This window comes from Haemaphysalis longicornis, unplaced genomic scaffold (assembly GCF_048455015.1).
Source record: "Haemaphysalis longicornis isolate Haplotype H1 unplaced genomic scaffold, Haemaphysalis longicornis Haplotype H1 scaffold_2, whole genome shotgun sequence".
Taxonomy (NCBI): domain Eukaryota; kingdom Metazoa; phylum Arthropoda; class Arachnida; order Ixodida; family Ixodidae; genus Haemaphysalis; species Haemaphysalis longicornis.
In genome coordinates this window covers 46207021-46222771 of record NW_027526295.1, presented here as the reverse complement: position 1 = coordinate 46222771, position 15751 = coordinate 46207021, and the positions used below count along the sequence as shown (strand labels likewise).

General features: G+C 45.7%; 1 non-coding gene across 1 annotated transcript; it reads left to right on the top strand.

Moving 5' to 3' along the window:
• The first annotated feature begins 15272 nt into the window (after positions 1-15272).
• On the top strand, positions 15273-15348 carry Trnas-gga (transfer RNA serine (anticodon GGA)). Its single transcript has one exon. It is a non-coding gene; the product is annotated as a tRNA-Ser (tRNA).
• The last annotated feature ends 403 nt before the right edge of the window (positions 15349-15751 follow it).

Sequence of the window (15751 nt, the reverse complement as noted above, 5' to 3'; positions counted from 1 at the left end):
TTTACTCATACACCATAGTTTAACTGAAATTTCGACAGTTAAACGGCCTAATAGGTGTTATATTTCTCTTCAAAAGTATTCCAGAATTCATTAAAATTATACTTGCTGAACATATTTCTACGACCTGTGCCCGGGACCAAACAAAAACAGGGTATCACGCTGGTGAGTGCTTTCCGACAAACTGATCACTTCGCCAAAAAATGTCTGTCAAATTTTAAATAATATTAACGGCAAACTTTCAGCAGAAATACAGCCATCAGCAGCAACCCCATGTACGCAGTGGCCTAAATTCAGGCGATGAGCGATGACTGAACTTAACATCGCTTCACCTTTGCGAGCAGTTGGGCCGGGAATCTGTTGCTTGGTTGAAGCAGCTGCGCGGCATACTAGTTAGAGCGCAGTTGTTTTGGGACCAATTCTTCATTGGTTCCACACCACCTTTCAAAATCCGGTAGATTTGTACATTTTCGAAGGCATGATGACGGCAAATCGCTGTTTTAAACACTTGCCTCTGCAGCCTGCACTCAAATTTTACATGTTTCCCAGGAAAACAAACGCGCACTATTTACTCCCCAAATCTATGTGCACCTTTAACACATCAGTTACGAACAAATACAAAATAAGTCAATCTACTCCTTCTTTTTGAAAAAAGCAAGAACGCAATGAAAACAAGACCATTTTATGTTTTATAATAACAAAATTTGAGCACATAAAGATGCGTCATGGGTCACAGTAGCTAAAATCAACGCCCAGCGAGATGTCCTGCTCTCTGAATAAGGAATTACACAAACTGTAACGTCGTGTTAATAGTAAAAGGCACCTTGCGGACCCATCACATGCAGAGCTTGAGCCATGCTTCTATCCGGTCTTTGACTTTATATTATACAAGAAATACGCGAGTAAATACATAGAGATTGCGTAATAGTCCGCGTAGTGGTACCCGTACAAGTACAATAACGCCTGCCGCCGGAATACTGCCGCAGTAAGGAAAACTTCAGTTGTCGAGCTTCAGCAAATAAATCCTGTCGCAGCCACATTTGTTAGGACATGCTGTTTCTCGAGAATTTTCAGTCCAACGCAAAAAAAAATACGAACAAACCACATAAAACGTACAGTCCAAGTGTCTATTTCGTGTTTTTTCTTGGTTTCCTTTAATACATGGTGTCTGATTAGCCATGACGTATCGCTTTAACGGAGTTAGCATTCTTTTGACAGCATTGTCTATGAAGCCCGTCCTCAGTCAATTTCCTTGTAGGTACCACGGCATAGACGTTCCCGTAGCTGTACAATGATGTTCGGAACATGAACTCATGTATTGCCACAACGAGCGCAGAAACAACATGTCACGCTCCTGTACAGGTTGCTTCTCAACGAACAGTCCTTTAACCACTATTTTTGACGCTTTGTTGGCCTCGAGAAGATATCCGATACCGGCGTCAATGTGTGAATATATGCTGATGGCATCTGCGTCTTATCGCAAGAAATGTACCACCGAAATATATGAGCAAACCAACAGTGGCATGGAGACTCAAAAAAATTATGTTCGGCATTTCGTCTCAAAAGATACGCCACAATGGCACTTTGAAGACAGGATATGTCTCGTAATAATTTGGGTGTACCAAGCCGACGTGTCTGATTGCACCCAGTCTCGGGCATAGATCCTGAGGTCAAGGTCGTAGACGCCACAAATCTGGTGCCTGAAAAACACACGATCGTTTCGCAAGTATCGCGTTGGTGATTGCTGGCAGTTAGGCTGCCTTTAGCTGGGAACATTCAGCAACACACTATTTGTTGGCCTTCTGTGTTTCAGCCTGCGTGCCCTCAGTAGCTTCTCGAGACAACATCAAGGAATGACAGTCTCTGCATTCGCAAGAAATCTTTTCTTCCTTTAAAAGACTTAACGACAAATCGGCCATCGGGACACTTTGCAAAAAAAATTGCCTCTCGGCTTCTGTGTTATGAAAACAAAGAAGCAACCGCGTTTGCCTACGCATTGTAAGTGGCCAAGTTGTACATACTATGGTAAATAAGTCAATTATTCTTGTGCAGGAAGTGCTGCGGCCATGATATTAAAGTTCAATACGGCCAGAGTTACCAGAATTGCTGTTTTATATGCGGTTGATAACAATAATAGTGGCAGTAATAACAAAAATTTTTCAACAATGCCTGCACCGGCCCCTTTAGCATATTCTCGATGCTGGGTCTTTATTCATCATTCACGCAAATGAGCCAACTACTAAAAGTTCTTCCGCACTGGCGGCTGGGGTACCACAAAACTTACATTTACAACGGGATCACGAATGGAATAACTTCACTTATCATGACTTCGCCCCACAAGCAAGGGTTGTTTGACAAAGTGTGTTCCCTGCACAGGGCCCCTTGCGTGTTCAAGGTGACGGTATTGGCGACACCGAAGACCCTCAGTCCCCATACATAACCTGCAAACAACCACGGCGATATTTTTACAAGAGGCGTGTAGAACCCTCGAACGGTGGCCGTTGGACCCATGGTGAAGCTCCTGCCGGCGGGATTACTGTCTGTCTACAAAGCTAGCTTGGAGCTCCGGGACCTCACCGAGCAGCAGGGTAACGTCAGTGAAGAGTACTGGTTTTATGTATGACGTAGGGGAAATCGTAAAACTTCTAAACAAAGGCACTCATTGAAATGTGCCGCACCTAAGTGTCATTTCCACGTCTTCCAGCCCTCAGTTTCCAAAAGCCTAGGAACGACACTAGTTTCTCGCTGAATTGCCCCAAAAAAGGAGAACCCCTAGCCTCACGTCCTGTGTTTCTCACCTTAAAGTTTCTGGAGACCAGTACTGGAGAGTCATATATTGCCAGAAAAGAAGGAACACGAAACAACGTGTTGAAGTGCACAATTACAGCAAACCATGAAGCTTCTTGCTCAAATCCTCACGGCCGATCTCGAGATCAGTTTCAATCTCTACTGGAGCCTCACAGCTTGCAAGGTATGAAATCTCAACCACATCAGGCTACCGAGATAGGGGGGATCGCCTTGAAGGACTGGCAAATCAGGGTCCGTCGGCAGTAGGGCAAATAACAATGCAAAGAAACAAAATAAAATACCACAAACTACATCATCAGGCTTCATCCAGTGCTCCGTCCGAGCTTCGCCTCATAAAAAATAATAAAAACTGATTGTGACATAATTGAAAACGCTCTAATATAAAAAGTTCCGGGACGTTGTTGCGTCTTGTTGTATAGAATGACTTGTAATGGAAGGTGTATTAGGATAACGGATAAGCTCTGCCGACAACTGCTACACAGGGGTCTCGGAAATACAATAGGTGGGGGTGTGTCATAGTGTGTGGCCTATCCATAAACGTGCCTAGGCCGCATCAGTGTGTCTGTCCTGTGAGTCAGTTTCGTATTGCCCGGTGTGGGCTATCATTACACTTAGTTTTCTGTTCAAACGAATGGGCTTGTCATGTTTTATGCAGCTTTTGTTTGATGTTGCCTCCGTCTCTGTGCCTATTTTTGTTTTTGTGTATTTCTGTTACTGCTGACAGAAATCGTTTCGGGAAACATTGGGTAGACTCGGGAAATAGGGTCACGTGAGTCCGTGCCACAGTGAGACTGAGACGGCGGGCCTGGCTATGAACCAGGCGCAACGTTTGAAACGAAACTGCTCGCCAGGCCCACCGTTTCAAACGAGTCTTCTCGATAGCGGGCGATTTCACTGCATCGCCAAAAATTTAAAAACTATGCTGAAGGAGCAACGGCACCCAGCACGTGTAACTGATGACGCCATAAAATGTCGAAGTACTCAACCGCGTGGACGTAACTGCGAACCGTTCCCCGCCACATGACCTCCAACGAACAAACCCATGCTTACCGTATAGAGCCAACTTTCTAAACGCAAATAACATCTTGAAGCAGCACTACAGCAATCCCGAAGAAAGTGAACGCCTCAAACGGGCGTTTCCCTCCGCTCGAGGTGTCGTCTACCGATGATCCCGGAACCTCAAAGACACACTCGTGAAGTGAACAACACATTCATTATCCCCGCGTAATGAATGCCGGCCATGCCTGAAACCACCGTGCCTTCTCTGCAAGAAAATATTGCAGACAAGCAGTGCTCGAAGCTCTAACTTAGAGCATTCCTTGAAATGTGCGGGAACTTGACGTGTGCGGGAACTTGAAATGTGCGGGAACTTGACTAAATCACTTCCAATGTGATTTAGTTGCTTGAATGCAATATAGGTGGAATGCAATATATGCGGCAAACAGGGACCTCCTTCAGGATCCGGTTCAATAATCACAAAGCGCAGGCAAAAACGCACCCAACCTTGCCCCTCACCAAAATCTTGAGCCTCCCAAATCATTCTTTCAATAAACTAAGCGTCACGCTCTTAGAAACGGGGTTCAAGTCAAACCGGGAACGAGAACACACGTGAACGATACCTGATATATCGATTCAAGGCAATCAAAAAAGGTATAAATGAGGACCCATGCCCAGTTGCAGCCATTAAAACGTTGTCATCTCCCTAACCGTATCAGTGGCAATGTGTATGTAGCCGGAACCGGACTTTCGAAATCACATGTGCGGGTGAGCATTTATTGAGTGGCTTTTTCCCACCTTTTCTGAGCGTTTTCCTTCCGTTCAACTTTGGTCATGTTTTTCCGCTTTTGTTTTCGTTTTCCTTCCTTCTCTCCTTTTCACCGTTCTTCGTGTTTTCTCCTATCCTTCTTCTTGTTTTTACATTTCTACTTTCTCTGTTATAATATTGCGCCATAACTTTGGAATCCTTTTCTAGTTCGCCGTCACAATCCTACAATTTATGTAATGTTGCCTGGTGATGGGGCTGTATCAGCAATAACTTCTGTTTAACTTTTCCCCAAAACATTTGCTGAAAAATTGATCAGTATATCTGAACATTTGGATATTGCACTTAACTCGTAAAATGAGCAATCCAATTCTGGGGTCTGCGTTAGTGCCGAAGGGTACATATCTTTGCCGTTGTTATCACGATTAGCCCCCGCCGACTGGTTACAGTTTTTAACGCCTTGCACATCTATCCCCCCCCCCCTTGCATCTACAGTCGTCCTTTAAGCCGGCTACGGAACCATGGCAGTATATTTTCTCCTTTTTCCTCTCCATCCCCTTGGGCAGCCATGGTCTGGTTTGGGTTGTCGCCCCGCACGCCCGCCCATACCCCCCCCCCCCCCCCCTCCGACCTCCGGCGGAGCGGAGACACCGATGACCGACGGGTTATCGCTGAGCTTCCGAGGGGCAGCTCGTAACAAAGACACTAAATCTCGGCCTAGCATCCCGTTCTGGGAAGGCGTTAGTGCGTCGGGGAAACAGCGCAATAGGCGCGGTCTATTTCCTCTTGCCTTCTGCATGACCACAAAATGTCCTGTAAATGGCTCAGCTCCCGGAACGGGCCCATAAATGGGCTCTAAAATGCTTTGTTCGCTCTTTCCGAACATATGGCCGGTTACTCGCTTTAAACCAACAGAAATTCGATCCTTTTGCGGGTCTGCGCATTTGCATGGTGACGGCTAGCGGCTGCTTGTATATTATCTGCTCTCCTTTCCTCCACAACCCCGTGTCGGGATGCTGTTTGGCTTGTAGCGCCACCATCATCATCTTCTTAGGCGCCACCATCGTCATCAGCAGATTGGCCAGCTGGCACGCAAGACACTCCGCACCCGGCACCCGGTCTCGAACGGTACCCGTTTCTACCCGCATCGTCCTGACCATGGCACGGCCAATGCAACTGAAATAAACGTGGGCTCGGCAGCACCGCCTCATCTGCCGCCTACAATTGGGTGACCCGACAAGCGGCTTCGCCATGGCTTCGTAACGCTGCTTCCACATGCACAACGCGGACGACGGCACGCGAAGAGCGTTACCCGCCCTCCTAGACCTTTCCTTGGTTATCCCGTTTGATTCCATCTCAAACCACGCTGTAAGGTTCGTCATCTTGGAGAGCCATTTTTATGTAAATGGCCTCTGCTCCCTGGAAATCAGGTACCTGGTGACACTACAGAAGCTACCTGCTGACCTCGTTGAGCAAATCCAGCTGCCGACCCCAGGACCCGGTGCGTATGACGACTTGAAGGCCGCTGTCCTAAACCACTACGGTAGAGGAACGCCTTTGTCCACACCACCACGCCATCCAACGGCATCCGTGGATTACACGTCGCCGGCAGGTCCACCCTCGCCTGACCATACAATCGCGAGCCCCGACAACGACTTGCGGCACTTTCGAATTGGCGTTTCACTTAGCCAACTCGGCGCAACACCTTAGCGCAGTCCCACACGTTGTTGCGTCTGCTGCACAAACCCACTTGCCACAGCTCGCCTCGACCGCTTCTTCTACTCCAGGCGAGGGCTCCGGTGAGCGCCTTGGCTGCGTGACCGTGCTATCTTCCCGAACCTCGTCTCCTGCTTCACCAGCGTTGCACATGAAGTGCACGACGACGTTGACGCAACGCCCAGCTCCACTGCAATCGCAGCCTGACTAGGGTGAATCGTACATCGTGGCCCTGTCCACGGACACCAACAACACAGCCGCGGCCACTGCTCTACATCACGTGCCCCAAGAGCGCCCCGTAAACCGCGACGTGCAGGATGGCCAGATGGGGGCCGCACAATCGCCCGACCAGACAAAATCTGTTATTCGGCGCCGCCGACGTCGCCACCGACGCTCTAAGCAACAGTCGTCAAGGCGAGTTTCGTCGCAGGGGCTCCATCAGTGCATGCCCCCAAGCCGTCACTGGCGCCTTGCCCAACGCCCTTGGCTCGTGTCCGGTCGATGGTGACTTCGGATTCATGCAAATACTCGTCGGCGCTCCGGCATTCGGGTGTCTTTCTGTTGTCGAGCTCAGCAGAGTCGTCATACCACGGACGCACTACGAACCTCCGCAACGATGCTAGGCCCGAAACCGCGCTCGACAATACCACGCCAAGGCCGTCAGCCTCGTCGAACCGGCTGCCAAACGACGATGTGCACGCATCGCCAGAGCATGCTCGTGCAGCGCCAATTCTCTGAGTATTGCCATTTCTTCTACACCATGGCCGCGGCTCACGCCCCTTTTTCTCCTGGGCTGCTGCACCCTACACCAACTCGTTCAATCTTCCACTCCCAGCCTGGTCCCCAAGAGGTTTCCCACATCCCGGACGCTACCTCGCCGACGACCAGGACTATGCCGTTAGTCAACCCCTGCCACATGACCACTGACTGCCCACGGACTCTTTTTGACAACGGAACTTCTTAGGCGCCACAATCATCATCAGCAGATTGGCCAGCTGGCACGGAAGACACTCGGCACCCGGCACCCGGTCTGGAACGGTACCCCGTTTCTACGCGCCTCGTCCTGACCATGGCACGGTCAACGCAACCGAAATAAACGTGGGCTCGGCCGCACCGCCTTATCTGCCACCTACAGGCTTTTGCGTTTCCGGCACTTCTCTAGAGTCTCTACCACTCGAATTCCTATTTATTGGTTTTTTTTCCTCTCACTCCTCCGTTTTTTCTTTTTTCAACTATCTTTTTTCAAATATATATATATATATATATATATATATATATAAATATATATATATATATATATATATATATATATATATATATATATATATATATATATATATATATATATATATATATATATATATATATATATATATATATATATATATATATATATATATATATATATATATATATATATATACACAAAAATTGTTTCTACCACGGTAAAAAAACAGAACAGATTTAATAACGTTACGGCCGAGGGACCGGCCTTCGTTTGTATCTGACGAAGGCCGGTCCCTCGGCAGAAACGGTATTAAATCTGCTCTCTTTTTCTACCGTGGTCGGAACAATTTTTGTGTATATTCTACCGGCGTCCAGAAAAACTTTGTTCCTGTATTTATATATATATATATATATATTATATATATATATATAACCCCTACCAGCCCCCTAAGCAACAGACTCTGAGAAAAAAGTGTCACCCCAGACCGGAGGTCTGCTCGAAAACACAAATGACTACGACCGAGTAGAACGGATGCTCCGACTCCTAAATGTCGCTCCTTCCTTAAAGCTTGAAAACTAGCCCGCAAACAAATCAACTACAGACTTCATCTTAAAATGTACTCCTCGGATCTCCAAAGCAAAATGATCCCCAAAGGCCTCTGCCTAAATGTTAGTTGTTCCCTTGGTGTGCTCCCTCCAGAACTAGCTGCCAGTTGGCAAGGTTTCTAAATAATGCTTCACTTTCCCTACTAGAAATTGTTAAAGACCATTGTAGCAGCCAACTCAGCCTATTTATTGACCAGATTGAAGCTCTTCTGCTAACTGGGGAGGAGAAACTAGATCTTAATATTTCTGTAAATCGCAAAGAAAATGATCTTAGCAATAAGCAAGCGGTTAAGCTTCGACGTGACCAGCTTCCCTCTCGAAATACTTCATGCACTGTGGAACATCAGCTCTCAATATTCCGGACTATTGAGTATAAGGTCATGTAACGGCCCACCTCAATACAGAAATTTCAGCAGTAGTACCTCTTCCCCCCAAAAATAATACTATTGAAGAAACGAGCTCCATTGGTACCTGCCCCAGCAACGTTATTGACATTTCCAAAACACTAACTGCCGACGAAAAAGGTATCCAGAACGAGGTCTAACTTTCTGTCCAACGAATACCTGTGTGATGAATTATGAGTTTCATAAAGATCTCACTGATGTTTCTCGGAGAATGATACTTAGAGAGTTTCTTTTAGGATAAACAGTAACAACCTGATATTAACGAGCGCAACCTCCACCAAACTGGCACTTAGACTCCAGATGTACATTATTCTCCAGACTTAGATCAGTACTTAAAATCAGTATCAAGAGATCTATTGACAACAACTAAGCAATCAAACAAGCACAAGAACCGAAATCCGTCGGAAGAAGTTACCCTGAATAGGCTAGTAGCCAGTACCGACACAGTCATAAAGCCAGCCGAGAAAGGGGGTAGAGTAGTTGTTTTACCTATGAGAAAATACCAAGATCAAGCTTATAGGCAGCTCAACAACCCTTGCCACTATGAGCCCTTAACCCTGTGATGCCCAGCCAATGAAAATCTTAGATTAAAAATTTTAATGCGTTGTTACATTGTAGGTTGTCACTGACACAATAAAAAACTGCGAAGAAAAAACATTTTTCCCCCAGGGTTTCAAATTAACCTAGTGTATCATAAACGCATAAAGAGTAAGCATATATATACCTACATAGAAAATGTAGGTATACAATGTAGCGTATATCAATTTACATGTAGGTATATGTATACCTACATATAAAGTTGGTATATAATGTATCGTACACCCGGTAAAAAAGTGTATCATACAACCATTGAATGTAGGTGCAGACCCACTGGGAGCCATTACGACGGAGGAATCCATCTTGCAAATTGCATTTGGGACTCAATGGGGCTCGTTATCAAACTATAGATTCTTGAAATACGCTTGGGAGGTATCAGTAATGATACTAGTGGGCATTTCTTGGCGGTCAAAAGGCCCAGGTGCGAGTAGAAAATTCCGAAAGATGGCGTATCTTATATCATACCTTGGGCATTACAGGGTTAAGTAAGGATCCGAGCCAACAGTACAGCCTAACAATCCTTCAGAGCCTCACAAATCTGCATCTAGAGAATTAATAACGACTACTGACTTAAACTTCATCAAACTGAATAATACGAGCGCAGGACGTTTTTGCATCATCCCAAAAGTCCACAAGTCCCTGAAATATCATTGTATACTGCCGACATTCCTGGCAGACTCAAAGTTTCGAATCACAATACCCCAGCCCAAAAAGGATCTCGGTTTCTGAATCATTACCTATAGGACATTCCGGCTCTTCTTCCTTAGTTCGTTCAGGACCCCCCCAACTTCCTTTGCAAGTTAGAAGAGATACATAACGGCGGGCGCCCATCCTATTGAAATATTTTTCGCATAAACCTCAGGTTTACCTCCGCTACATAGACGACATCTTCGTGATTTGGAAAGACGGTCGCGCGTCTCTACAAGCGTTTATATCTAATCTCAATGCTTGGCATCCGACTATTAAATTCTCCTGGCAGCATTCTGAAAAAGAAGTGAACTTCCTTGATACTACCGTCATTCTAGACAACGGTAAACTTTAAACCACGCTTTAGAAAACCAACAGACAGGCAACAGCATCTATATTGTAAAAGCCATCACTCGAGACTCTGAAAACAAGGAATCTTTTTAGGACAAGCCACCAGACTTCGAACAGTATGCAGTGATGACAGGAACCACGTAAAGCATCACGACGAACTTAAGTCAACCATTATGGTCAGGAACCACCCCAAAAGCTCACTCGATCAGGCGTACCAACGTGCATCTAATCTGAAATGGGATAACGTGTTCAACAAACAGCGCCAAAACGAAAGCGCCAGACCGCATGCCCTGATAACTGAATTTTCAAACGCCTTCCTAAACGTAAACAATATCCTGCGGAAATACTACTCCATCTTAGCCATTAACGACCGACTTAAAAAGATATTCCCGGAAGCACCAAGGGTTACCTACCGGACAACTAGGAATCTGACAGATATTTTAGTGCATGCTAAAACATGGCCTTCAAAGCAACCAGTCCTAGCCAGCTGCTCCCGTCCCAGACGCAAGACTTGTATTCACGTGCAGACAGACTGCATTGTAAAAAGCACCGCCAACAATTATGTTCACAAGAATAATTCAAGTTTTACGTGCACTTCATCCAACGTTGTATATACGTTGGAATGCTCAATGTGCCACTAACAGTATATAGGCAAAACGAGTCAACCTATGAGCCCACGTCTTAACGGTCACCGGGCAGTTTCTCTTAGCAAATCTCGCATAGCTGCCTCACAGCATTTCGAGCAACCAGGCCACATTTTTCATGACCTTAAGTTCCATTTATTTAAGTGAAATTTTAAGTCTCCTAGGGACAGAAAATACTGAGAATCATATTTAATTCACAAATTCAACTCCATGGAACCTGCTGGAATAAATGCATCTAGGGGCAACTTGGAATCCTTGCGATATTCACAGGGAATACAGCATTAGGCACTGTCTTGCTCGAACCTCATCCAAAGAAAATCACCCCTCCCACTGCTCCTTATGTGGTAACCGTAATCCTTTTGTTGACATTTTTTAGTTTCAAGTTTCGTACGCGCAGACATACCTCAAACATTTTCTCTAGACTTCCATTTTATTTTGATTTTTTTCGGTCTTGTTTGATACACTTTGTCTTGTGCCCAGTACATCTCTCTAACTTTATGTTTTCTTTTTTGAGCTTCAGGGACGGCCTCTTCCAGGAATGTTGCTGTTGGCAACACTTGCCATTTCAGTTGGGGGGTATTGCTTTTTCTTTTGTGTGTTGGTGTGTGTGTGTGTGTGCGTGTGGTTTTTCAACCCTTTTTTTTCCTGGACCTAGTTATTCTCCCCCTTCTCTACCTTTTTTTGACCTGAGGCTTGCAGAAGTTTTTATTAAGGACTCCTCTCACAACCTGTTCTGCTTCCGGCGTTTCTGAGAACCTTTCGGTAGGCCGCGCAGCGGGCAAGGAACGCCCTATCATCCTTTCTCTCCAAGAATTTCCCGGAATATAAACCCCGGGTTAGGTGTACTCTTACCCACTTCGCGACTCAAACAAAACCTTCTTTCCCTATTTATATCTCGCCCGACACACTCCCAATCCAATTCGTTTTCTCAATTCCACTTGCTCCTCTCCTCTCACCTGGGGAAGTACCCCTATATAAAACGTGCCAGCCAGGTGACGGGTGCCCTGACGAAGGCAAGTCTCTTTGCTGAAACGTTGGAAACAATTGCGGTTTCTACATATTCGAAGTTATCTGCTCTTGTGAGCTCTACCATCTTGCGAGTTTTATTTCTCCCTCACCCTCCCCCTCTTTCTCTCTCTCTCTATCTCACTATATATATATAAATCTAAGAAAGATAAAACTCACAAAGCGCGCAGAAATAGTATAAGTAAAGAGTCAAATACACAGCAACAACAATAACACCGAAGGTTTACTTACGCAGCGTCAACGGGACTTGCCTTCAGCAGAATACAGTTACATGACTTTGCTTTCACAAACATTGGGAACACATTTCTTATATAGATTTGCAGAAAACTGTGAGGAGCGGAAGATGTTTTGAAAACGGAGAGTACGCATGCAGTCCTCCTATGTCCATGTTACGACAACAAAAAAAGAGAGAAAGGAGAGGATGAGAGAGAGAGAAAGGGGTCGTATTAACAAGGCAGCTGTCAAGGTTGCTCCACGACGGCGCAACGTACCTGGCATGGGCTGCAAGTTGAGACAGTGTGGAAGGCTAGACAATCGGGGTTTCTAAAGGAAGGGAAAAGTATACAATAAAGTATTCAGTGGGTGGGGAGACTGGTTCGGCGGATCCATTCAGGCATGAACAAAAATTGTGTTTTGGTGTGCCTCCCGCGGATCAACAGAATAGATACATTATACAAAAGACCATTGCATAAGAGCTAGCAACTAAACAAGAAGTAGGTAGGATCCATAGATAACATAGGGTTAAACGTTTCTAAGTAGTCGGGGGAACGCGGCCTCCTTCCCAAGAAAAAGTCGCATGGTTGTGTCACATTAGTGTAATAAAGCTGCTGTATTTGGGAAGTTTGTCCGAATTCTGACGGGAAACTCAAGGTTAGGATTAGTAAAGAATGTGATAAAAATTATGTAGTCGGCAATTCTAATAGGTGTATAAGCACGTTATTTTCCGCAAGTTTTATTACACCAAGCGTCGGTGTACTAAACCTATAAATGAGATGATTCCCGAACCACGTGGTCGGGGTGGGTTTTGAATTCGGATTTCAAAATTGTTGCTTTAAGATGTTCAAATGCAAGACCGGGACCGTTGACATGTCTTCACAGTGGCAAAAAATGGAAACTTTTTCTATGAGAGCGGTGATTATTGAACCGTATTCGGAAGGGCGTTTCAGTTTGGCCGATTTGACCGATATTGCTGCATACAAACAATGCACTATAGAAGGTTTACGCCATTGGCGGAGTCACAGTTAAAGTTACCGTTTATATTGACGCAGTAGTCTGATGCCGTGCTGGTGGCACACTGCGTGGTTGTCATGTGTGGGCATACTTTACATCGAGGTTTATTACAAGGCATGCAACCAGTAGTTTCCGGTCGGCTGATACGAGAGTTGTAAGAAAGTCGCTAAATTCTTGTTACGCCGGTAGACAAGGCAAGTTAATAAAATGGATTGTTGGGCGAGTTGGTTCATGGGTTCAAGAAAATTAAAAAGAGCGCAAAAAACGAGGACAAAGAAACACAGAAACACGGCTCGCGTCCCGTCTACTGTGTTTCTTTGTCCTCGTCCTTTGCGCTATTTTTAATTTTCTTGAAGACAAGGCAAGGTGGTTCGGGGAATATGATTTTTAAGTGTTCACTTTGAATAAGGATATTGTGATGTTTTCTTAGTACGGTTGACGCTCTTGGAGCGGAGGCTTAGTGGGTTAAAACTAGGTTTATTTGCGGGTTAACGTTCGGGACTTTTTTCTGACAGATTTTATTACGGCCCAATAGGTTGGCTCGCACAATAGCGTCGTCGATAACTTGTTCTTGGTGTTTCTTATTTAGGATGGTGGTCTTGACTTCTCGACAGTGTCAGTCAAAGTTGGCTTGGTTCGCGCAAATTCTCCGAAAACGGTGGGCTTGGCTCTACGGTATTCTGTCTTACAGTGTCTGACATGGCTACTTTTGAAGTGCAAATACTGCAGCGTGTCTGTCGGTTTTCTATACAGTTTAGTTTGAAGCCGACCTTGTGAAGACGTCCAGAAAGTTTACACTGTGTTCCAAATTTGAATGAGCAGGGGAATTAGTAGGATGGGCTAGGGTAAATGCCTCATGAAGGTGAGGCGTTCCGCGTCACCGTGCTGCCAGATCATGAATATGTCATCAATATCCACTTTATACTACACAGGCATTAAATCTTAAGTGTCAAGAAAGTTTGATTCGAGGTCAGCCATAAAGATATTGGCGTAGTTGAGTCCGATTGGAGTTCCCATTGACGTTCCGCTGACTTGCACGTAATGAACTCTGTCATACTAGAAAATGTTGTGTTCAAGAATAAGAATAAGTTCAACAATAAGAGTAGAAGAATCGATATCTTTCACGGATAATTACTGCTCATACGCAAGCGATACAGCAGTGATGCCATCTTTATTGGGGATGTTAGTATACACGGACGCAACATCGAGGGTGACTAGGAGGCAGCTGTCAGGAATTTCAATTTTTGAGATGTCTGAGAGAAAATCATTAGTATCGGTAATGAAGGAGGGAAAGGGGGGCGGTATGTCGCAATTGAAGTTATTGAGATAGCGCGAGAGAGGTTTTCGGTAACAGAGCCAATGCGAGAAACAATAGGGCGCCCTGCGTAGTTCGCCTTGTAATTTTTAGGCAGAAGATAGAATTTACCGGCTACAGATCAAGGGTCAAAACACGATCATATATATATAAATATAAATAAATATGTATAAATAAAAAAATATATACGTATATATAGCGAATCAGAAAATGGGAAATGAGGGGCTCCGTGAAATAAGACAGAAAATAAGGGTTGGTAGTCAAGAAAACCTTGGAAAGCAAAGGGGAGGTTGTGGTGGGTCACAGAAAGAGATGAAGAATTTTTTGAGTCGAAAAGAAAGTGGTGAAAAAATGCCCGCCGGGTGGGATCCGAACCCAGACCTCCAGAATACCAGTCTGGTGCGATAACCACTACGCTACCGGCGGTGCTGTTTCCCTAGCACTTTGTCGGGTATTTATGTTAAGGTATTTTTGTTTCCTGCACTTGGGGGTGGTAGCTAGCGCCACTCGCACTACTCGGGGCGAAGGGGCCTTCTTTTTCAACCCCCGGGCCGTGACTCGAGTGTCTACGACATGTCGAGAGCGGTCGACCGGCGTTGAACCCTCTTAAGCTCCTTTTAAGCTGTCTTATTTCACGGAGCATCTCATTTCCCATTTTCTCATTCGCTACATGCTTAGTGAGGGCCTCTGTTCTGGCAGTCTTGGTGCCAAAGGGAGCTTAAGAGGGTTCAATGCTGGTCGACCACTCTCGACATGTCGTAGACACTCGAGTCACGGCCCGGGGGTTAAAAAGAAGGTCCCCTTCACCCCGAGTAGTCCGAGTGGCGCTGGCTAGCACCCCCAAGTACAGGAAACAAAAATACCTTAACATAAATACCCGAGAAAGTGCTGGGGAAACAGCCCCGCCGGTAGCGTAGTGGTTATCGCACCAGACCGGAATTCTGGAGGTCGTGGGTTCGGATCCCACCCGGCTGCGGTCACACCGGTCACTACACGCCTGCGGTCACACCGTCCTCCCCGTTGTGGTGCCTGGCAACACCGGACATTCGTCTGCATGTTCCGGGCATTAGAAAAAAGGCCGACTTACCACCACTGGCTCTAAGACAGTTTTCCATGCAGTTAGTGTACGAACAACACCATGACAGGAAGCATGTATACACAGACGGTACTGTGACGTCCTGGAGTTCGGCAGGTGCGGTGGTTATACCATCAGAATCAACCACGATTCGATTCCGTGTCGCCCATGTGACGAGCTCGACGGCTACTGAACTTGCAGCCATCCATGAAGCTCTTCAATACATCATGGAAGCTTCTCCCCAAAAATGGTCCATTTTTACCGACTTCAAATGCGCCCTGCAAAGCTTCCGAGCAGCCCTGCGGT